Genomic DNA, 25195 nt, shown 5'->3' with positions numbered 1-25195 from the left:
CTTACAAAACTCCTGTATGTGACAAGTAAGCCAAGCACATGTCCTTCTGCACACCATCAAGAATCTCCAAATAGCTGGAAGACTTCTGGTGATCCACATCATCACAGGCTCAGTAACTGCTTGAGACCACACTGATGATGGAGCTGTGTTCCCCTGCCATGAATCACTCTTCAAATAATTAAAACCATCATTCAAGTCAGTACACAACAAAGAATAAAAGCCTGGAACTCTTAGTTTTAATGCCTGATCAAAGCCCTTGCTTCTTGTGCAATGTGGTGGCACTAGCCTGCCAGGCTGCTGAAGGCAGCTATCAACCACTACAAATATGCCAACAGCCCAGTGCAGGTTGGTAATGGTAATAATCATTCACAAAACAGAGGTTTATTTGGAGCTGAAATGCAATTGATGTCATTGTTTTCAAGGCTTTTGAAAATTAATGAAGACTAAGCTAATCAGCCTGCTCTGTCTCTATATTTACTGAAGAGAAACATCTATTTGGGAAAAGATTAATGTGAATGTGGGCATGTTGCTCAATGGAGTAAGGGACTGAGTGACAACAGGCATGAAAAAGGCAGAGGTTCTCCAATCTCTTTTTTTTCTGCTCATTTTTCACCACGCAGATGTGTCCCAGGCAGTGCAGCCCCCGAAGGCTACCAACAGAGTCTATGGGAATGACATGGAATCTGCAGTAGAAGAAGGCAGGGTCAGGGACAACTTCAGTAAACTGAGCACATGCCACCCATGGGAACAGATCAGCTATACTGAAGGGCACTGAGGGAGATGTCTGACATCATTCTAGAAAGAGATGTCATCTTTGAAAGGTCACTGCACTCAGGGGAAGTTCCTGATGACAGAAAACGTGGTCAACATCACACCCATCTTCAGAAGGGGCAAGCAGGGTGACTCAGGTCAAATGGCCTCATCTCAACCCCTGGGCACGTTATGGAGCAAATCCTCTGGGAAGCCATTGCTGATCACATGAAAAGCAAGAAGTCAAAGGGGAATCTAAGCAAGGGCAAATCATGCTTGACCAATCCCACCGATTTCTGTGATGAACTGATCAGCTCCATGGACAATGGAAGAAGAAAAGTTGTTGTACATCTTGGCTTTAGCAAGGCTGATAATGTTCAGTCTTTACTAATAACTGAAGACACTCATCCTCTTTGCAGGTAATATCAGACAATATGCAGGAGCACAGGCTGCAGTTCAGAGGAACTGGACAAGCTGAAGGAATTGCTCTGATAGGAACTTCACGAAGACTAAGGCATATACAAGGTCCTGTATGTGTGAGAGAATAGCTCCAGGCAGCAATAAGGGCTGGGGGTCATCTGGAAAAGCTTGGCAGAAAAGGACTGGTGCATCCTGATGGACAATATGCTGAATGCAAATTGGCAGTGTCCCTTTGCAGCAAAGGAGGCCAACTGAACTGCGTTGGCAAGAATTAATACCAGTTCTGCAAGTCAAAATGTTTGCCTCCATTTGCCCATATGAGACTTCACCTGGGGTAGGGCACCCAGTTTTAGGCTGCTCAGTACCACAAAGACATGGACATGCTGGGATGAGCCCAGTGGACAGCCAGAAGGATGAGCAGGACACCAATGCCCAGGATCCACAAGAGGCTGCCTGAACTGGGTTTGTTCAGTTTTCAGAACAGAAGGCTTGGGTGGACCTTACTGTTGCCAGTAACTAACTCAGGAAAGGGAATAAGAAAGACAGAAGGACCCTCTCCTCATAGGTGTACAGGCATGAAATAAGATGTAAAAGAAGCCACTTGGAGCTCAGCTGAATCAAAAATTCTGATCACATAAAAGGAGAAAACTTTTTACCACAGGCTGATCAAACACTGGAATATGTTTCCCAGGAGATTTTCAAAAACCAGGCTCAACAAGCCCAGAGCAAATGGCCTGGTTTTGAGCCAAGAACTAGATTAGATGAACTCTAGAGTTTGCTTCTAACCTGTACCACTCAGTGGTTCTGTTTTAGGAAAAGACAGCCACAGATGCATTTGTTCCCTGGGGATGCCCATTTTTTTTTGTGGAATATAAATGAAGATGAAGCTGACTAGGTTAGGTGTACACTATCCACATTTAGATGGGGTCAGTTACAAGAGAGAAATATCACTTTTAGAACAGAAAACTTCTGCAAAATTATAACACAATAAAATAGAGACACTGTAGAGCATTACTGTTTAGTAAAGTACATACTGCTAGATACAGTTATCCTTGAAAAAATTCCAAGTTGAAGGCTTCCAGGCTTTAACTCTTAGTTACATTCAAGACAGGAGAAGTCAATGATGGCATGGGCTTACAAAACCAGAAATGTATTTGAAAAATATAATAATTATTATATACTTTATATGTACATATAAAATCCACAATATAGAGAGATATACATCTATAGTTGTGGGTTTCAAATGATTTGAGTAGTATAAAATAATTTTCTGTACAGATCTAAGTGTCATCTTTAAAAACCAGGGATTTCATCACTAACATGACTAGATCCCAATTTAAATAAGAAAGGATCATATTAGATATAGGACGCTTAAAGTAGGAAAATCTTGATTCTGAAGTTTTCTTTCCTCACTTTTTCCCCAGAGTCTATTTCTACTGCTTTTTAGATCTGTTGTACATCAGTATCCCTTTCTCCAAAATATCCTGCAGTGAGGCTGACTGGGAAAGGGCTGTTGGAAAGTTTCAGTCTGTGTGATCAAAGCAGACTACTAAGGTGTGCATTTCGGTTTACTTGGTAAATTGAATTACTTTTTCTAATTTAAATATATTTTCAGGTTTGATTTGGGTAAAGAAGCAGAAATTTTGTCTACAAACTACGGTTTAGACTTGAAAACTATATTTCCTTCTGCTGGTTTCCATCACTTTCCATTGACTGCAGATAACTTCCTGAAGAACTTTTCTCATTATTTAGGCATTTCAGCTCAGTGTGCTTAAGGTGAGGTAGTGTAAACCAAGCCCTACAAGGTTATGTGGCACTATATTGTGATTTTCTGTATCAGAGCTGTGCAATGGGGCCATTTTATTTGATTTATTTTGTTGTTATTTTTAAAAGGAACATCAGAGAGGATGCTGGCTCACATTCTTGACATATTTGATGACCTTATTCTTGCTTGATAGGAGAAAATTCCAAAGAATTACTATTATTATAGCTATTATTAATTTAGTAGTAGTAGTAGTAGTAGTATCATTAGTATTATTAGTATTATTATTACCTATTGCACCTTTCTCTGAGGCATGAAGCATTTCTTGTATGTGTTCTGGGAACAAAATCTGGAAAAAAAATCCCAGGCTCATCCAGAGAGAGGATATTAATGCTAGCTCATTTATGAGCAGCAAAGGGCAACAGTGTACAGCACGTAATTACCTGGACATCTGATTTCTATAATAACCACACCTCAAAACTAAGAAATTGAGCATCTACTTTAAAACTGTGTTTACTTATTCATCAAACCTCAGTATTATGCAGGTTGGAAAATAAAAAAAGCCTTCTACTGGGATTACTTTGTAAATACAGGAATAGATTTGCTGTTGGAATTACAGCCTTTTCAGTAGAGATGCATAATAATAGGAAAGATAAACTCCAGCAGAGCTGTACTGCACCCTACCTCTAGACAGGATAATGGACAAGGTGATGCCTTAGATCCTTCCAGACTTATTTTCCTGATTCATTAATACTACCAATTATCCTTCAGTGTATGTGAATACTACATCTCCTTTTTATGTGCCATGTCAAAACATTTGTTCCATTTAGATCTCCTTCTCTGACATTGCAGTATCACATTTAGTCCTTATTTGCAACTGGTTGTTATGCAAATCTGTGATCATTAGTTTACAGCATGTCTTCTAAAATTTCTAAATACTATACATTTGTTAATTCAGGCTTTCAAACAGTCCCAAATGTTGTTCTCATTTAACCAGAATTATAGACATGTTACAAAGCATCAAATTATCAGATGCCAGAGAACAACTCAGATTGAAGTTCATAGCTAGCTGTGTATGTGGTCACAGATACTGTACCAGTGAATGGTGAATGATTCAGCCTCGCTCTGGGGGGATTATATGCAGGAATCACTGCACAATTCTAAATATTTTAATACCAGAAAAAGGCAGCAGAAAGATGGGTATGTGGAAAAAAAAAACATAAAAATAATTGAACAAATGTGGGGCTTGGTTTATGAAGAGACATTAAAGGAATGATGTTTGATTGTCTCCACAATATCCAAAAGCCATACACTTCAAGTATCTAAAGAGTGTAAACAGCAAGCAAGGGAATAATTAACTAGGCTAGAACAAGAAGGTGTAAGTAAAAATACAGAAAATAAATATATTAGGGGAAATTCTTAACAATGAGATTTGTTAAATACAGATAATATGTGAAGAAAAACAACAGGAGTCTTATTTTCCTTGTAACTTAGAGAGTAAACTGGACAAATCTCTGAAAAAAAATTAATTATCTATGTGGGGCTGGCTGGAAAGAGAGCTTGACAACTATTATTGTTTGATAATATCTTCCTTTGTGGTATTTATAAATCAAAATGCAAAAGACAAGTGGTCACTCGATGAATTGAAATAGACCTTTACCTCAATTAACCCTACTTTCCTAAGATGTTAGAGCAAACAAAACAACACCCTTATGCAAACTATATTTATGAACACCTCCTGAAGACATTTTCTCTCAGATATTTTTCAAAATAATAAAACCAATTGAAAACTGGAATACTTCTGAGACTTTCAAAAGATGGCTTGTGCACTTTAAATGTGCACTGCACATTTAAAACAAACCAACAAACAAAATTGTTCCTACACAATTGTTTAGGACACAAATCTGGAACTACTAACAGAAAACCAGCATCTTCTGCATTTGTAATCCAGAATTCAGGAAGTCTTCCTCTACAGCTTCAGGAATATTCTTTTGTACTTCTCCTTTGCTACTCAGCCCTGCTGTTGTAAGAAAATTTTGTTCCTTGTCAAAAGACTGGAATTTCCATTTATTTGCAAAAGAGGAACTTGATATTCCCACTCCTCTTAAACTGAGCCATATTGTTATTTATTAATTCCCTCTTAGTCCTGCTTCTGTGTTTTAAAGATGGATTAGAAGGTGAAAAAATAAAAATTTACTCTAGGTGAACTCCAGGGAAAATTCTCCTCAAAAAATAAAAAAAAAAAATCTGTTTTGGAAATAATTTGACTCAAACTCAGCCAAATAAAGGACATGGGAAACAGAATGGGTAGGAAGGAACAGTTTGGGTTGGAAGGGGCTTTTGAAGGTCTTCTAGTTCCAATCTCCGTGCAACAAGCCAAGCCACCTTTTACTAAAAACAGGTTGCTCAGAGCCCCATACAGCCTGGCCTTGAATATTTTCAGGGATAGGGCAAGTACCACTACTGTGGGCAACTTATTCCGGTGCATCACTACTTTCACTGTAAAAAGTATCTTCCTTATAGCTAGTCTAAATTGACCCTCATTCAATCTAAAGCCAATCCCCCTTGTGGTATTACCACAGGCCCTGGAAAAAATTCCTCTCCAGCTCTCTTGTAGACCCCCTTTGGTACTGAAGGGGCTATAAGCTCACCCCAGGAAGAGGGGAGGTCAAAGGTCTCACAGAAGTCCTTAGGGAGATTGACTTCCATGCTAATCAATCAGCTACACAACAGTGCAGGAAAGGAGATTATACCAAGAGCTGTCTCATTTGAGAAAATAAAATTCCAGTAGTAAACAAGTACCTCTACAGCTAGGAACCAGGGTCCACAGCCAAAGGAGTGTACAAGTCCAAGGAATTTTGCTGACATGCTGGTACACCCTAGAGTCATGCTCACAGCTTCTGTCAAGGGGTACAGGCTCCAAAATGCTAAATGCTTCTAACAGTATCTAATATAAAAAAAGGAAACCTCTTTTTCCAAAAAACTATTTGAACATAGGCTGAGACTTGTTGCCTCAGTCCACTTACTGAGATTATAGGTACCAACATTCTCCATTCAAACCATTTCTATAAAGCAGAGACTGCTTTTTCAAATTGAAGTATTTTGTGTAATATACAGTGCTCTTATTTTTTAGCTTTTTTTTTTTTTTAACTTTTCAGGCCATCCCAGAAGGAATGAATCTAGTAAGTAAAAGCAGGACAACCAAGTAGAAAAGGAGGAAGAAAGATGTAAGAGAGAAAACAAAAACTGACCACTGAAAATATATTTCAAAATATCAGAAAAAACTAAAAAAAAAAAAATCTGGAGAAGTATCATCAGGATCCAATGAGGGTCTTTCAGTTTACTATCTCATCTCCTGGTGAAACTACTTGCAGAAATCTACCAAAAAACTTCAGTAGAGTAATTAGTCAACAAAAGAGCAAACAGGTGGAAAATCATGACTGAGGAAGAGAATCCATCCTGCCAAGCTGGCATCACATCCATGACCTGCTGGCTCCAGCTGTCTGCAAGGTATAATGCCCACATCCCTAAAAGCAGTTAGTGCACTTAACAGGGCTCAGTGGAAATTAAGCACCTACATAATGGTTAGTCACCTAAATATCTTTGCAGATCCAGGTCTTGTTTCAGCAAAGGGCACAGTAGGGCAGTATTTGTCATGGAAATTGATATTCTCCACATTACCACTGACAGAAATTGCTAAAGAAGGTCCCAAGCTGAGCAGCTTTATTCCATGTATGCACATGTGACCATGTGTATAGCAGCAGCTACTTTTCTGAGCAAATATGCACATTTACACTTGGTTCCCAGGGAAACAATTACAAGAACACTGAAATACGGAAAGATTCTTGCTGTATCAGGTGTTTTCATAATAGAAAGTTTGTCCGTAAACATAGTCCTCAAAAAAAAAAAAAAGAAAATAAAGAAGTGTGACTCAAGGTAAAAAGCATCCAGGGCAGAACAGAAAGTAAGCTGACAACCCAGTGAACCCAAACAGCCCCCAAAGATGTGTCTGCCAGCAGAGCCAGCCATGGCGTCAGCCAAAGAACTCAGCCACAAAGCCAGACACGGCTGCTGGAAAAACACATTCCAGGTCCTACAAACTGCTGCCAAGTCCACCCCATGATTATAGTCACGGACTTTGGAGAACCCAGAGGAAGAAGGTGAAAAGGAATAGGATCAACATTGCCTACAGGGAGAAGAGGCAGTGCTAAGGTAACACAAAAATTACTGGTTAGTCCGGTCTGACTTTGTTCTTGCCCTACTTTAATGAAGAGTCTAGCTACGGTCTTTCAAGGTTTAAAGGAGACTTTGTAATTTTTGGCAACAAATCTAGTTTTCATATCAAACATGATAATGGCCTTACATTATGTGGATTTATGGCCCAATGGATTCCAAAGTGGTTTACATACTTCAGCTGAGACATGGCCAGTGTACACAGGGACCTCTTCATCCACCACTGAAATGTGCTCAGCCTCTAACACAACCTGTCTCAAATACTTAGCAAAGCACAGAAGCACTTCACAGTGTTTTAGGCCAGGATATAGTGAATGCTTTGCATTACTGAATCTGAACAGGAAGAAGGAACTGACATAATTATGTGAGCAGATATTCAGCTGCACTCACACTCCTGCTCTACACCTGCTCTTAAACTCTTACTACAGTGCCTTTTAGTGTTACAGTTTGATGACCTTTCTTTTTCAAAGTCTCTTTGGGTAATGTCCTCAGCTACACAGTTGGATTCTCCTTCTCATGTGACTGGTGTATCTACTGGACTCACCAGTGGTTATCCCTTCACATACATGTCCCGGTGCGGTTCCCAGCCAGATTCAACTTCTGCTGGGACAGAAATATATAAAGGCCAATAAAATTCTGAGTGATCTAGTAGATCTCTTCCCCTTTGGTTATTTACTGCACAGTGATAATTTACCATATACAATGCTTTCTTTCATAGGCATTGATGCATTTGATGTCCACAAAAATAGAAAAAACACAAACCAAAAAAACAAAAAAAAAACAACCCAAACCACCTTTTCACAAGCATTACAAAGTTTTTCAGGCCCAATGTCAACATAAACATTCATCTTAGCCATAATTTGATTTCTTTCCCTAATTCTATAACAAAATGATCATTTTTACTTTAAAATCTCTATTAAACATGTAAATCTTGTGGCCTTTTCAAAGTCAAGAGAACGGCAAATTATTTAATCCCTTAAAAAAGAAGTTTTGTAAAGCTAAGCAGATTTATTTGTGCAACATCTAGAAAGTTTGATGGATTTTGAAATGAGACAAAATATCTAATGCAGATTTTCAGGCAAAGCAACAACAGAATCAAAGATATTCTAAACAAAATAAAATCAAACACACTTTTAAACTTCACCTCCAAGACAGGGATATAGGAACACATTTCCCTTCAAGGGATGCTAGAGAAAAAATATTTCCAATTTCAGTTGTTTTAAACTTTCTTTTTCCTCTCACTTTAAGTATTTTCTCTAGCAACAGGGCTGATTTTTACAGCTGTCACTCACTGCATCCAAAAGTCACCCATCCAGTGCCACTATGGACTCATATCAGGATAATCATTTTAAGAATGTCAGACTCTGATTTTTTTATATTTTTAGCTTTTGAAAAACAGATGGTGTTTTCCAAAGGTAAAATGTTTCTGGTCCTGTGTGAGAAAGAAATATTAACTGTCACTGACTGAAAATTTCATCCTAATACTGAGCAGATGGTCCCACCCCTTTCAGTTCACCTGAATGTGTCACACAGTCCTACACTGTGCATCCAAGAACAGACCCAGGCCTTCTTCATATAGTAGATACACTATCACTTCACAAGGACCAGGTAGGAAATCTGTAACAGTCTAGAGGAGGTGATAAAAATATGACAAAATTGACTACATTTGCCTCAGGAAACTTCTACAAATCAGGTGCATGTTAGCCTTGGAAACTTCTTTCAGAAGCTCATACATACTAGAAAATCTGAAATAAAACTATTTATTATACCTCTTAACAATGTCATTACACATCTAGTAAAAACAAACAGATGAAAAAGTCAAGCCTGTCAATCTCAAACTGGGATGTATCTCTATGCTCTTATTTTCCTTAAAAACCTTCTTATACCCAAAAAGTGAGAAGAACGTGCTAGGCCTGGATCCCATGGTCTGACTTCTCAGGTCTTTAACTCACACCCAGTTACTCCTGTGCCAGGCTCAGCAGGTTGAACTTGGCTGACTCCTGGGAGTGCAGCACACCAATCAGGCACCAGGGCCCTGGTTTCATTTGCAGATATCCAGAGATGGAGACACCAACGTTCCACACAGTGGTATTTTCCTAAGGTTAGTCTTTTCCCTGTTAAAACCTTGTGTCTTATTTCCAATATGACTTTGTCTGGCTTCAGTTCCAGGCTATTGGTTTTCATTATTCCTTGGGCAAATAAACCTCTTCATAATCATACACACAGATACACAGCCCAAGATACTCCTATCTTGATTTCTCTGCAGCTCCCAGAGATCTGAACAGATGGCAAAGGCAGTTTAGCTCATGTGTTGAAAAGGGGAAAGCCCAGCTAGGGAAAATATTGCACTTAAGAAAGTTTTTTGTTTGTTTTGGTTTTTTGGTTTTGTTTGTTTGCTTGTTTTTAAGAAGACAACAGCACCCCCAAAGACATGCAGCATTTTGAGACTAAATTTGAGTCTTTTGTTGAACTGCTCACCACCAGCTTCTTGCTGAAGAGCTGTCTCCACAGAATTCCTCCCCACAGCCGCTATTGGTGAAAATACTTTTCCTGCTCCAATTTCTCTTTATGGGGGATCCAAGTTTCTTCCTTGGCTTGCCACGTTTCAAAGGGAATTATACAATGCCAATCTCTTCCAGTGCTTCTTTGTTGGACTGCTACTCTTAGCTGAGGTGGCTGTAGAAAATCACACCAGCATTTTAATGAGGAATTCAGAGAAGTTAAAAGACCTTTCCATTGGTGTTTAAATCTCACACAAACACCAGGCTGTAGCTGTAGTCTTTGCTGCTTACGGATAAATGTATTATTTCAGAACACGGCCAAGAACTCCTTCTAGGAGGTCCTGCAGGAGTGGAGCCAACAAGTGATTATGAAAGGCAGCCTAAAAAACATTTGACACTGTTTTCTGCCTACGCTTAACAAGCACCTCGTAGTTCGGGCTGCAGTTTGCACGATTTTGGCTTTTAGAAAATATGAAACACCTTAGTAGATGGATTTTACGTCTAGGAGATTCCATCTGAGGCACTGAACCCACCCAGTTTTATTACTTTCAAAAGGTTGGGAAAAGCTTCAAAGTCACATCTGACAACTTCATGAATTTATTCTAAAAAACTATCTGGAACTTTGGCATCCATGCACTTTTTTTTAAAAATAAACACATACAAAAAAGAACTGCACTTCAAATAAATCTCACTAGACTTATTTGCTTAAGCTAAAATCAATGAATTTGTTTATTATTATGTATTTCATTTCCTTTGAATAAGTAAGCCTTTATTTACTACCTTTTGAGATACTACTCAGTATGTCACTCACAACTGTAGTCTGCCTTGTGATCCAGTCACTGGGATGGGAGAACCAGCTGGCAGCTGAGAACACTTGAATGAAATAAAAGCCAAGAGCAGAAGCTGCAGACTGGGCAGAGCAACAAAGGTGAAGAGAAGGGCATCATCCATTCTGGGAGAGAAGCCGGGACCACTGTCAAGAACAAACTTTTGAGGACTGCAGATAGATTGTCCCCCTGTCCATGTCTTTTCTCATTATTTTAATGAGACACCCAGGACTTGACCCACAAAGGGACTCAGGTAAATGATGACCATCTTATACACTGCATGGCCATTAGGATCAATTCCACAGCACTGAACAGCCACTGGTGCTCTCTACACTCTGCACAGGGCAATCAAGCAGGCGAAGATTGGATCGAGAATGGGGTCATACTGGAAAACCAACAGAAAGTGCTACAGAGAAACGTCTTATACCCTGCCCATTTAGGATTTTAATTTCATGTAAAATAGTGTAGACCCCTAAAAGACTTGATTAGAGCTCAGCTCTGGTCTCGCCCAAATAACATTCACTTACTCAGATGCAAAGACACCTATCAAGTTATATGATATTTGCATTTATTTCTAGAGAGCAGTCCAGCTTCAAAAGGAAGGTTGAAAACTGACTCTTACAGTGTTAAGTTGGTCAATATACTTCTCCATCAGAGTTCTTCTGGAAGAAGAACTAACCTAGGTTTCCCACTCTTTAGCAGAGAACAGCAGCATATTTGTGAACTGATGCTGACTGCTAGTTTATTTGTCCTGACCACACTGGTCTGTCCTGGAGGTGTCCATCAGAGGAGCACCACCAAATCTGAGGACACCCAAGTGATGGAGGTGGTGTACCCTGATAAGAAAGGCAAGAGGTACTCTGCTGATGTATTACCTGCTGCCCACAACCTTAGCCCAGAGGGACTAAATCGAAGGAATAGGAAGGAAATAAAAGCCTTTTGTGACATCTGACCTCAGCATCTGAGAAAAGTAGGTGCTCATCCACAGGATGAGATCAATAGAAATATGGGGGCAAGGGACAAAAGAGAAAGAGCAAGCAGAGGAAGGCACTACAATGCAGGAAGAAAGGGAGAAAAGTGAACAAATGACAAAAGGATCATGACAAATTTCCACACAAACTTGAAGTCACAAATGAGAAAAGATGAAATCAGAAGCTCCCTTTGAGACCATTAAGGAAGAAGGAGTCTGGACAAACAATCTAATAAACGAGAGGCAAGGCTGGACTTGGGCAGGCCTTCAACATTTAATTAAGAATGGAGCAGGCTGACTCCATCCAAGAAGGAGCTCAGAGGCTAAAAAAAAGAATGGAGAACAACATATACCAAGGAATCATGTAGAGTTACTAGCCCTCTGTTCAGAGATTTGAGCCTGGCAGCTCAGACAACCAGTGACTGAAATACCTCAAAGAGATGCACAGGAGAGCAAGACCACTGGAAGCACAATTACTAAGCAGAAATCCAGATAGAAAAAAGTCAGCAAGCCAGACAATGATGTGAAGAAAGAGCTCAACTTCGCCCATGCAATAGACACATTTTTTTGGGCCAGTAAGCTTTCCAGCATTCCAACACTTCTTGTCCTCTGGAATCTGGTATCAGAAAATATGACTAATTCAAGAATTTCAGGTAGAGAACAATTGCAGTTGGCACTGCTGCATTTCTAAAAATATGCATTACTAAACCAAAAGTGCACAAAGTCTCAACGAAGTTGCTATGCTACTCTACATTCAAAATTAATCATTACAAAACTACCTGCAGGAACCAGATAGTGATTTCCACCATCATACTCCAAAGTCTGCAGTTTCCTGGGCCTAGCTGAGTTATCCCTAATAGCCTAGGAACAGGTTAGCTCTAGACTGTTTTAAATCCTCATTCTTGAATTCAAATACAAGACTCAGCAATTTGTCATCAAGTTGATTAAGCTTTCACCCTCCTACCTGCTACCCCTGGATACGCAACTAAACATATTACCGCTGAAAATAAACCAAAATGATTGGTAGACTGTGGAAGTGAAATTATAAGTAATTGAGCATGTCTTGCAAAATAAGGTGAATAATATATGCAGCTAGTTAGGACAAGTATGCCTGAGGATTCTCATTTGGGGTGCTAAGACAGTTATTTATTTGTTACACAGTTCACAACGAGTTGCTAGCTTACCTTGTTCTCTCTTCTTTATTTCCTTTTTTCATTTTATGTGAAATGTCAGGACAGATACCCTTTTCAAGTTTGGAGAGGAGGACAAAAGTTTTGTTTCTTGAAAATGTTCTGTCCTTTTTGTTCATGTATGTAATGCCTAATGTAGGTCTGTAATGGAAAATATGGTTAAAATATTTTCTAGAGGAAAAGGTCAGCCTAAACAAGAAAGAAGGATGAGCTCATATTTCTGACAGCTCAGATACAAGCAAATCTTTGCACCAATAAGTTATGTCATCTGTTAAATTCACATAAGCAGAATGCCTCTGTAGATTTTGCACTGTTATGACAAGACTGTAGAGGACAAGGGTAAATATTCCATATGAAAAGCTATCTATACAAGGTTACTTGTATCTATTATTGTCTTTAAATAAATCAACTGAGAATTAAAGCCAGCATGGTTTTCTGTTCTGTCTTCAGAGACATAAGCTGTGCCACATGAAAAAACGCAGTAAGCATAAATATATATTTGGCCAGAATAACACTGAAAGCCATACCTTAGTATCTTACTCACTGAGATACCGTCCATCCTGACCTTGGCTACAGCTTCATATTTTACACACTATTACTGTCATAGTAACAGACAGAGCCAACAATAATTTGCTCATACAATTTACAATACATTGTCTCCCAGCCACACTGAGGTCTCTTTAACCACCAGCAGATGTGTTGTTTGTATTAGCTATATTTGAACAAAGCAGAGTCTATTCAGCCCTAAACTCCCAATGGCTGGTTGGCTGTGTCTTGAGTTTAGAGTATAGATAATTTGGTGCTCATTCCATTGTAACTAATTACGGCACAGCTGAGGAGACCCAGAAGTCTTAGCCCACAACCTGCTGATTAAATTTCATGTGCTTCTCCCCTTGGTGGCATCTGAGTTTTAGGAGTCTGCACTCAGAAAGGTTAATTGGTAATTAACACTGTAGATGTTCTGTGATGTTCAATTCTTAAGGTTCTTTCTATGTGAATAATAACCAAAATTTCTTTCACTATAACATTAAAATATTAAATGTCACTTATTAAATTCTCGGTATTTATGCTTCAAAATCAAGCCACAAACTTGTACAAAAATTTATATATTCATATTAATATTCCTGAAAAATAAACAAATGCTAAGAAGAAAAACACCATCACTGCTGTCCCACATGAAAGACAGAAGAGCTGTGGTATTCATTAATGTGTAGGTATGCACCTACTTCTATAAGCAAAGACACTAAAGAAGAAAAAAAAAAGAAAGAAAGCCTTTGTTCTAAGTTTGGGTTTTTGATACAGCAATACAAATGTACCCAGCACAGTGCAATAAAGAATAAAGTTTAAATTACATTTTTTTTCTGGATATAAAGCCATTCTGAAAACAGGTTGATACTAACACTCGGTTAGGATCAGCAAATAACCTAAACTAGTAATCCCTGAACTCAAATTTATTTGGACAGAAAAGCTGTGTAGCTTCAAGGATCAGTAGGCTGAGAGGTATGACTACTATTTTTAACAGCCGAAGTAGACAAAGAATTGCCTTCTCATAAGGTTCCCCAGAAAACTTTTGCTTCCTATTAAAAGAATATGAAGGAAAGAGAAACAGCTCAGAAAACTGCAACATATTTTACCCTTTTTTTGCTAATTTTTGCTCTTTTACTTTTCAGAATAAGACAAGGAACAAGGCAAGTCTGAAATAAATGGAGCTGACTTAGGCTGTCTGTATGTTCCTCTGCTTATTTACCCCTTTTTCTATCACTATTCTCCACATTTTACCCACCATACTGCCTTTTCTTTTTAATACCTTTATCCCATTGTTTATTTCCCTTCCTGGTATCCATAACATCCATCTTTGACATCTGGTTATTAAACCTACCATTATAGCAGAATGTAAAACATGGAGTTTATAAAACTTGTTGCTTATTTTGATGGTGTGGCTCCACAGCCCAAAGATTTTGCTTTTAAGCCTGACATATCTATTCTGCAAGGGATTCATACAGCTGTAGAGATGTTCTTATGCTTACTAGAAAATGAGAAATTTAGGTTCAGAACTTCCCCTTCTTCTTGCTGCCTCCACAGGAGATAGTATTTCTCTAAGCTGATCCCCAGCTGCTTTATTGGACCCTTGAGTCCATTGCCAGATAATACATAACCCCAAACAGCCTTAAGTTTGCTGGAAGTTCCTGAAGGGTCTGGATGCAGGAACTCTGCAACTCAGAGAAAGGCAGCTTTATACTTCCTCCCCTGGGTGCCCTTTTTGCTCTTTGGACATAATAGAGCATCCGGACTTCATATTTCACTCTTTTCTCTCTGCTTCCCTTTCTGGAATGCCAATGTATGTCAGGCCTTATGTCTAAAAATCTAGGTGAATTTGCTATAAAGTTAGATGTTGGTTTAATTACTGCAGACTGCATGTTCAATCCTTCTGCTGCTTCGCTCCAAAGAATCACAATGCCTGAACTGTCAAGCATTGGCAATGGTTCTCTAGGATCTTTTGTTCTTATATAATAATATTCATCTTAGTTGTGATGATTATGCAACAAAGGTCCTTATTCCTTTTCTTAAGATGGCTTTGCTTAGTTCCAAAACATCTCCAAATTTTCTGAACTTCAGGGTAGTAATTGTCATCGGAATAGATAATTTTGCTCTTATACAGCTCTTCATTGTTCTTCCCAGCTGCCTGTAAAAAATCATTGCTGAGTCTGATAATTCTAGAAACAGAAAACAACATATCTTGAGGGGTTTTGTGCTTCTGCCCTATAGGATCTTTACATAAGCCTATCAAAATGTAAGAATTGTGTAAGTGACAGAGACAACATTCCCACATTTTAGTTATTTTCTGTGTTTTTAGGAATGCCATAAATCCTGTCATTGCTTCTCCTTTGAGCAGTTTTCTAAATCACCACATTTTATTCTTTGGAGCCTGTTCTGTTTTACCAGGAAAAATGAGATGTGTATTCCCTGCACAAGGTTAATCGATAAAATCTTTACAGTCTCTTCTCATCTGGCCAGCTTCACTTTAATTTCAGTAACAGCGCTGTCAGCTCACTCAGAGAGGCAGTTTAAGCTTTCTGAAGCCTTTGTACTTCATTTCCCCATTCCTTTACTCTTTATTGCTAACCCTTTTGAATGTATTATCCAAGTTTCTGATAGGCAATGGTTTTCACAAAACCCAGTCTCTTCAAGTCATGTTACCTCATGAAAACCTCCATTTTTAAGAGTACCTGTTAACCCTCAAGGGTGTGGAGGATTACTTGGAAAGCATGTTTTATGTACATGAAATACTGAAAAAACAGGGTACAAATATATTCAAATGTGTACTGTTTCTTAAAGTTCTTCTTCTTAATCTTGTGATTTTTGAGCTCTGATTCATGATTTTCGAATGCCTGAGACTGGCAGTAATATTTGTTCCCAAAAGTAGAGCAAATTTTCTTTTTGGCCAGCTGAGTACCTCAGAACAGTTCTGGACTAGAGTCACTCTGTATCTCACCACTTAAGCCACTCTCCCCAGCAGTTGCTTAATACCATACTTCACCTTCCTTTCTGATGGAAAAGACTCTTACGAGTGTTCCAAGTCCTTTCACATCCGTTTTTTCACCATCTAAGTGTTGAAGAGGATAAAGTGTGGCAGGCAACATTTATTTTAAAGACATATTTTCCAATATCAGTCACATTTACACATGCATCTCTGCAGCTCATACACGGAGACACATCAGCAGACTGAGTGCTGCAAGAGCAGCAATGAATGCTCAAGGACAGTCAGGATTTCTTTCTTCCAGACTGTTTGGTGCTTGTGCTAAATACCTCAACACAGCCGGAGATTTGATGAAGCTGAATGTTTTGGACAATATTGTGGAAGGCTGACAACATCACCCTTAAAATTAAAAAAAAAAGCATGAAATATTATATTAAATTTTATGATTCTGAGAAAAGTAAGCTATTTATTCAGGATAAGTTTTATGACTGAAATAGATTTTTTTAATTAGCAATTTCACTGTACTTTATAGATTTTTTTAATTAGCAATTTCACTGTACTTTATTTTTTCAGATCCATCTGTCTGAAAAAATAAATGGAACAAGAACTGAAACGGTGCACATTACTTTAGCAAGGTACCAGGGTGGTTTAAAATTTGTAATATTAATGCACTAAAAATATCTACTCTTTTTCCAGTCCTGTCATTGTAATATTTGTGTACCTGAGATTTTATAGTCATAGCATTCTAATTTTTAATTAAGGAAACTAAGAATAAGCTTAAATAATGGACATTAAAAACAAGGAAGCAAGAACAGTTAATCAAACATAACTCAAATTTAATCTTCCTTCTATCATGGCCTGAAGATTACTGCATAGGCAATAAACTCAAATAAAAATGACCCTAGACAGACCTGACAGGAAAGCTGGGAGCTGAGTTGTGAAACATTGAAAGTAGTGCAAACACGAAAGCATGAAAAGGCCTCTTGGGCAAGTCTGTAAAAGATATTTTTAAATACAACCTGAGAAGATCTGGGAATCACTGAAGAAATTTAAAATCATCACCAGGGAAGGTAGGATACCCTCACACTTAATGATCAGATCCACAGAAGATTACAAAATACAAAAGCTACAAATCCAGGAAATCTGAACTGACAGACTAGTTAGAACTGGGAGACTACAGCAGGTGTTATGACAGTACCAACACATCCTTGTCTTGTTCCTGCTCATTTTTAATATATGCTTACAGCCAGGACAGTGGTAAAGGAGCCCTTGCTCTGATCTGCTAAGAAAAATCTCATTGCTTTATGACTTAAGCACAGATATTATGCATTTGTATCAACCTGTTGGACTACTGAGCAATCCACTGCAATGATTTTTCCAAATTACTTCTAAATGGAATGAATATCCAACAAATTTTACATTCTGCAGCATCACACACCTAAATTTTTATTAAAATAAATTGTTATTCCAATAGTCATAGATTTAATCTTTAAAAAGAAAGAAATTTATTTCCAAAATATTCCTTTTAAATGAAAAAAATCCTTCAAAGTGAAGGTTTGTCTTTAAATAAATAACAAATTTTAAGGAAATTAGGATACAATGTGTTTTAAAATCTACAGCTTGGTGTGTTAAATAGCAAATACATAATCCAAGAATAGATCTTTTTCTGTTCCCAGTTGTCTAGAAGTAAAGTCAAAAATGTTTCTAAACAGCAGGATTAAAATACTTGACATTACTTATTATGCAGCTAGCAGCTGTACTATCATCTGCAAGCTTAGCTTTTCCAAGTGATTAGAGCTACATATTACAAAATCATGGTCTGTTTACTTTTCTATCTAATACCTTTAATTTGCAGTCTGAATAGAAGTGCTTTAGGTTCCAACTTAAATAACAGTTGGTTTTGAAGCTGTAGCCTCAAGCACTTTAATCATGTGCTATATGGAACAAGCTCTAAATATTAAGGAGAATATGAGCTCCACCAGCTAAATAAAAGGTTAGGATCCAGCAATACATCTCTGCAAACACAAGCTAAATCTCACTCTCTGTGTGACCTTGAGCAAGCTACTTGATCTTTTTGTGCCTTGACAAGACAATTATCAAAACTTGGACTTCTCTGACTAACAGATGTTTCTGTGCATCAGCATAGAGAATACTAGGGTAAACACATTACTGAAAACATTCATGACAATAAAACGATGCGGAACCAAATTTCTTTCATTCCCTGTGATTTGCATCTTCATAATTCTTACCGCACTCACAGACAAAGCCACTTAAACCATGAGATCACTTGTTTTCCAACAAATTAAGTCCCAATACTTGCCAATCATTCTGCTTCAGAGGTCAACAAAGATAAAGTTCTTCTCTTCCTTGCATAGATCCTTAAGACCATTAGAATTATATCTATTTGCAAGAAGTACTCACAAAGCTAACAAGTTCCAAATGTTTCCTTTTCTTAAATGTGTGTTTGCTTCAAATCACATGTTTTTAATTTGCACAAACTCCCCACTTCTTATCTCAAGTATATGATGTCCAAAGGATAACATAACTAACACAAGTTAGAAAATATTTTTTTTACTATCACAAACTGTTGAGCTAGACAAGAAAAACACTACCTTCTCATTACCAAATTATGAAGTCAGTAGTACCAGACTTCATAATAAATAAACTCCATAAGTAAAATACTAATTGCAGAGAGTATCATTAGTAGACATGATTACTTAAAATAGGCCTAGCCATAATTAACACTAAATACACCATGGTAAAAGGTTTGAATACCTTGGAGTCACAATCCCACTTACCTAATCAGTGTAGGTTTATTGCATACTATCCCAAAGTGATCATTCAAAGGTTATGTGCTCATTCAAGGCTCACCTTCAGTTCTAGGTGTATTGAAAAGGGGGAGGGCAATGCTTCTGAGGGTGGGACATCCCACTCCAGACCAGCTGATTAAAGTAACCTGTGTCGGTGCAGAGACAGTCCAGATGAAACTCCTAGTTGAGTTAGCAGGTTGAACACCTAAATTCAAGTGAGAAAACTGCCAGCCAAATGTGGGAATTCTTAATGATACCAGGCAAAGAATGTAAAAATTAACCAAGGTCAATAAGTTTGTTAGATAGCAAAATACTTCTAGGTCTCTGCTTCTTTTATGTGTAATGCTTGGTCATTCTTGCTTGGTAGAAAGAAATTTGAAGCATCTTAAAACTATATGGTTTCTGGATTTTTTAAATTTATAAATATATATAAATTTATATTATAGCTCTGTTTAAACAGAGGGTTGGTTTGGAGAGTTTTGAGGGGATGTTTTTGCTTTGTTTAACATAAAAAAATCCACTAAAAATTATTACTTCTGCTTAGGGCTATTATATGTGAATCCATATTTTCCTAAGGATTCAAACTTGTTAAACAACCTTTCTAAGGTTGTTTAACAGTTTGGCTTTGTAAAATGAGGTATAAAATTCAGGTATAAAATACTATAGGGATAAACCAGAATCTCTCTGGTGTCTCAGACTGATTCCAGAAGATCATCCAACAACAGCAATGATATGTAATGTATCATATATGCATCTTGTCATATCACAGCAAGAACCTATTTCATACCAAAAGGAATCTAAAGAGATTTTGGCAAGGAAACAAGAGATTCTCAGGACATGTAAGCCAGTGAGGCTCTGATGGCATCCATTCTTCCAACAAATTCATGGGGACTAGAACTAGCTGTAGAGCTGGAAAGGAAAGATAAAAGGGTAATTTAAAAGAATCTATGAGCAGCATTGATGGAATTATGCTTTCAGTTTGAGTCTGGTATGAACGCTAAAGAGGTTTTCTCCAGACAAGTGGCAATTTTTTTCTTTGCCACTCATATCAAAATAGCTCCAGAAATTTGCACTTAGCTCTAGCTGCAACGTCATGAGTTTTCTCTCCATTCTTATCTATCCTTAGATACATTGAAAACCTAACAATGCCAAGTGCTTGAAAGATGTCTTCACAAGACAGTTTCCAGCACATAATATTGTCAAGGCTCTCTAGTCTTTCACCCATTTCCATACAGTGAATGAAATACTGACATATAAAGATATTAATCCAAGAAACATTTTTTGCACTTCTAGGTTAAAGGAACCTCACAATAAAACCCTGCTGTATGTCAATATCACACAGGCAGTTGTCATTACAACTAGCTCTGTCCAGATTTTTTTTACTGTGATCAGAGCTGGAAAACCTGAAGCCTTTTGCCATACCTCTCAAGGAAAGAAAAGAAAAAAGACAAAACAACCAAAAACCTGATTTATCTTTCCCAAAGCTGTAAATGCAAAGTGATGCTAGTTAGCAGGTTTCTAATGAGCCTTATGAATAATTAATCAATTCCTTCTGGGACAAAACAAATTTTCAGACATCAGTTATACTGTGACTAGGGGAAGAGTTAGGTTTTGAGGGGATTTTTTTAAGCCAGTAAGAGTATATGGACTGTTCCTATGGATTGGCTTCACCTTGCTGTACATGGAAATAAAACATACAGGTTTTCCCTGTGCAGAGAAGACCCAATTTAAATGTAATATTTTTTTTCTTTGAGAGCCCCACTGGAAGGCAACTTCATCAAGTCTCCTCCACAGTCACCTCCTGGACCTGGCCAAGTAGGCAACCCCAGGTCTACAGGAGGAGGATAAATGACAGCGAGGCTCATAGTAAACTCAGGGTGGAAGTGATGTGAATTCCCTCTTTCACCCCCCTTTTTGAATAGAACCCAGCATACCAGGAAGCTCCCACCATTTCCCTGGACACTCAGTGTCCCCTACCCCATCTTTTAGCAATCTCTTTCCCAGCCTTTATGCCATGTAATTTCAGCTTTTATCAGCTCTCCTCCTGGCTTAAGCAGTTTCTTGCTTCTTGGCCCCTTCTCAATTGGTAAAGACTTGACTAGGACTGAACATTAGTCCTGAAATGAAATGGACAAAATAACCACAATGTAGTGGTTACAGATGCTCTTCTAACTTACAGTCTAAATGTACTTGTACCACTTTGTAGCCCTGTGCCTTCCTTCCAAAGTTAGGTAAGACTGAGTAGTTAGTTCCCAGCTGTGTTAATCCTCTATTGTCCTAACCCACAAAATACATCTGTGAACTGTTTACATCCCTTGTCAGCCTTCATCCATCAGATTAAATATCAATTATTTTTAATCTGCCCTCCTGAAGTAGGCTTCCTCTTCCACCCTCCTTTGCACCTGTTCCAATTTGAATAGTTTTTGTGTTTTTTAACATAAGCAGATAAAATTGTATGCAAATTCAGCTAAGGTCATATTGCTACCACACAGAAAACTTCCTCTTTTGTTTAATGCTTCTGCTAGCAATATTCTGCCTGAGATTTATATTTACTTTTTTCCCAGCTGTGCCACATCCTTGGCTCAGTCAGAAACTTTTGTCTTTCCCTGCTTTCAACTGCAGCTTCCTGCTTCACATAAAATTTAAGAGAAGCTATGGCAATGAATTGAAATGTGTTTAATAATGTCTTGCTCCACTTAATTTAGTCACAATGAAGATTAAATGTTATTTATAGTGCTATTTTACTTGTTTAGATTAGAAGAATTTCTTATTCTTGAAATTCTAATAACTCAAAAATTATGCCAACAGTTATAAACCAAATGCAGGCTGAAGAGCAGGCATCTGTGCTGGTCTGGGACTGCTGTTCCAGAAGCTTCAGCTTTGCTACTGCCAGCTTCAAAGCCTGACTACAGTTTCAAAGATGTCATCATCTTGCTGTAAAAATTAAGGCTATTTTAAGAGGTTCCTCAGCTGTTTATAGGGATTCAGCTCTCAGCACAGTCAACTCAAGAGGTGGGAGCACACGTCAGAGGACATCTCTGGCCTTCTCAGATGTGTATTGGACTTTCCCTCGGTGAACATTCAGTATCCTGAGATATCTGAGTGCTATCATGGAAATTAGCAATGAGCTGAGCACCGAAAGCCACAATCATGCTAAACTAACTGGTTGAAACATGAGGTTCCTTGTTTTTTCATATTTCTTGAAAAGGTCATGGCAAAATGACAGATTTACAGATCAGATAATCTTTCTCCAGCTGTTGCTGAAGCTGTGTCTCCTCCCATGGCCAGTTAATTCAGCATTGTGGCTGTGAAGCATTAGTAGATCAGCAAACCCAGGGATCAAAGCCTTTCATAGATTATGATGCCAGGTAGATTATCCTTCATAATAGATAAAATTACTCAAATCTATACATCTCACAGCTGAAGGAGCTTTATCAGTGCTGTTTAACTTTTCCAGAAAGTGCAGAATTTCCTCTATAATTTTACTGGCTCATTTTGCTGATTTCTGGAGTGTGTGCACATTAGGAAGCTGGCCTTCCAGGCCATGTTCTCAATTTTGTTCTTACTTTCCACCAATGATTCGTCACTGGATAAAACATCAGAGCCCTGGGACCATGATCTGAAATCCCAGTTCTGCCCTTGGCCCAAGCAGAGTAGAGAACTAGTCAGGTTCCCTTCTGCCTCCTGCTCTCCACCTCCTACTTCTCAACCGAGTGTTTTTAGCACTAGCCCATCATGCAAGAGGCAGATGGCAGCGTGTCAGATGAGGAAAGTTGCCTCCCTGACCACATATGGTACCAAAATGCCTAGAATTTGAATATCAGGACAGTGTTAAGTGGGAAATAAACTCCTCTCTTGAATGAGTGAGAAATAGATTCAAGACTAGATATGAGCGACTAAATGAAAGTGTTCCGGCTGTCTGGGTTGGTGTCTAATAAATCTGCTTTCCTATGGGGTTGTCATGCAAAAAAAGTAGGTAGATTGGATGACCACTTGGCCTGTTCCAGAATATTTCTGCCTTTTATCACTCTGCTGCAAGGGTTAATATGATACGGGCTGTAATGAGCTGGCCAGTTCCTGACATGAACAGAAACTGATTGATTATATACATAGTACACTAACTCTCTGCAGATGATAATGGCCATTCATGTATCATGCATTCAGCAATCACCAACATCTTTAATACAGATGTAAACCTTTGTATTGATGCCAGTTAAGCTACAATGAAGAGAGAAAGAATGTCAGAGAACATTCATTTTATTTCAAAGGGTCACTCCCAGCAGTGCAGCATGCCATTTTGTGCTGCCGTTGTTTCTCAGAAACATAATTCCCAGGAATGTACTGTTCCTAGTTTCAGAAGTAGGGACACAATTAAACAGAGGAATACTGCAAACATAAAATCCATTGCTGCACAGCTCTCATTCTTTATGCAACAGAATGACAATGCAATAGTGTTTGTGACAAGATGTCAAAGGGGAGAGGGTGACCACTGTTCCCTGCTGGACCATTTAGGATGAGCTGGACACTAAATTAGTTCCAGTGCGCTTTTCTGCATGTTCATAAGATACATTTGCAAGTACAATGTCATGGCATTTTCAGAGTAACCTCAGATCCTCCTGGAATCAATGAGAGACACAGGTAGATATTACAAAACAAATCTGAAGATTATGCAGAAGAATAACTCAAGGAGAAACCTGTGCAGAGAATGGAAAAGAGGTGCAAGTTGAAAAGGGGATAATGTGCAAAAGAAACAAGAAATGTTCAAGAGCAAAAGAAAGGAAAGAATGGTGACATACCTGCATTTCCTAGTTCTCAGTATATATATCACATAAAAACTTGCACGGCAGACTAGACAGGCAGGGAACAGACAGCAGGAAAACATGGGATAGGTCATAACAGAAAACTGAATTTGCCAGGACAAGTAAATTGAGCTGAAAAGAAAGGTGAGATAAATAATACTTACAAAGGATATGTTTCTTTGCAATATAAGCTGAGATCAGTATTCCTAGGTGCAAGTACTACATCATACTGCTAAATCCTACCTTTGTGTTGAACACAGGTACTGCTAGAGATGGTGCCCCCAAACCCTGCCATTGGCTTGGTGTCAACCTGTTTTGCTTTACACTCAGTTCTTTTCTCTCTTGTGCAGGCACAAGCACTCAGGCAGCAGTGCACCAAAGATGAGAAGGAAAACACAGCCATTCCTCACCTGCATCAGTTTTCTGATCAAATTCAGTAGGAGCTGTTGCAAATGGTTCTGTCAGCATAACACAGGAGTCAGCAGAGAAAGACTGGCATGAAGAATGAGTGTTCATGGAATGGGGCATGGACACATGCAATGAATTACACCCTTGACATTTGCTGTTTCTGCTTCATATCTGAAAGAGGGCTTGTATGCCTGAAATCTTGTCTGTTATTTTATCAGTTAGTCTAGTAAAAACAATTACAGAGAAGGGTTAGGATTAAGATTTGGAGCAAAACCAGCTCTGTTTTGTAACTAAAATAGTTGTTTCCTTGAATAATTGGATTCACAAAGTTAGCTCTGCTTTGCCTGCCTGGTTCAGTACACTATAAGCCAAGTTTTGCAGCAGTTGGAATTAAATCACAGCAATGGGATTGGTCAGAAAACAAATGATAAAGTAGAGTAGCTTAAAGGTCAAAGTCCCAAAGAGTTAAGTATTCTTTGAGGAATATTTCCATTCCCTGAGGTAGATGGGTGTAACTCTCAGGCTTGTAGTCATTGATAGGAGTGGCTGATTGCATCAGGTGCATGAATATGGCTCCTGAGAGACCAAAGTATCCCACAACACCAAATTAGATAAATGGGTGGTTTGCTTTCTCTTTCACTCTACAAGTGATACTTCTTGCTTATTTCTTCTTCCTCTCTACCCTCCAGCAAATGAGTATGTCACTTTTCATGTCAAAATGTCCAACAGGGCTGCTTCTCTTTTCAAGACAAGCTTAACCTATCTGATGTGCCATCAAAATGAGAAAACATGAGAGATAGTCAGCAAATCTACATCTGCCCACACTGTATTTAGCCAATATTTTGACAGAGGCCATTTAATACTGGGACAAATGAGATGGTGTTAGGTGTCTGTACTATATGAAGGAGGGGGAAATATTTAAAACCATTATTTTTATATGTATGTAATTCTGAGAGACCCATGTATTCTGATAATTAATAATCGTATGTCCAGAAGACAAAACAGTCACCAATTCAGTTTATTCAGCAGTCCTTGCTGTATTAAGAC

At 38.3% G+C, this 25195-nt stretch overlaps 1 long non-coding RNA gene across 1 annotated transcript; it reads right to left on the bottom strand.

Annotated features, from left to right (window-relative positions):
- Positions 1 to 9567: 9567 nt before the first annotated feature.
- LOC148184681 (uncharacterized) lies at positions 9568 to 18996 on the bottom strand. Its single transcript, XR_015772305.1, has 4 exons — positions 18930 to 18996; positions 16461 to 16530; positions 12648 to 12794; positions 9568 to 9841 (listed from the first exon to the last, which is right to left on the bottom strand). It is a non-coding gene; the product is annotated as an uncharacterized LOC148184681 (long non-coding RNA).
- Between the last annotated feature and the right edge of the window lie 6199 nt (positions 18997 to 25195).

The sequence above is a fragment of the Pseudopodoces humilis genome, chromosome 3, assembly GCF_049639895.1.
Source record: "Pseudopodoces humilis isolate 2021_Gansu_Grassland_sample_001 chromosome 3, ASM4963989v1, whole genome shotgun sequence".
NCBI lineage: Eukaryota > Metazoa > Chordata > Aves > Passeriformes > Paridae > Pseudopodoces > Pseudopodoces humilis.
Note: the sequence above shows the minus strand (reverse complement) of the source record. Positions and strands in the feature narration are given on the sequence as shown.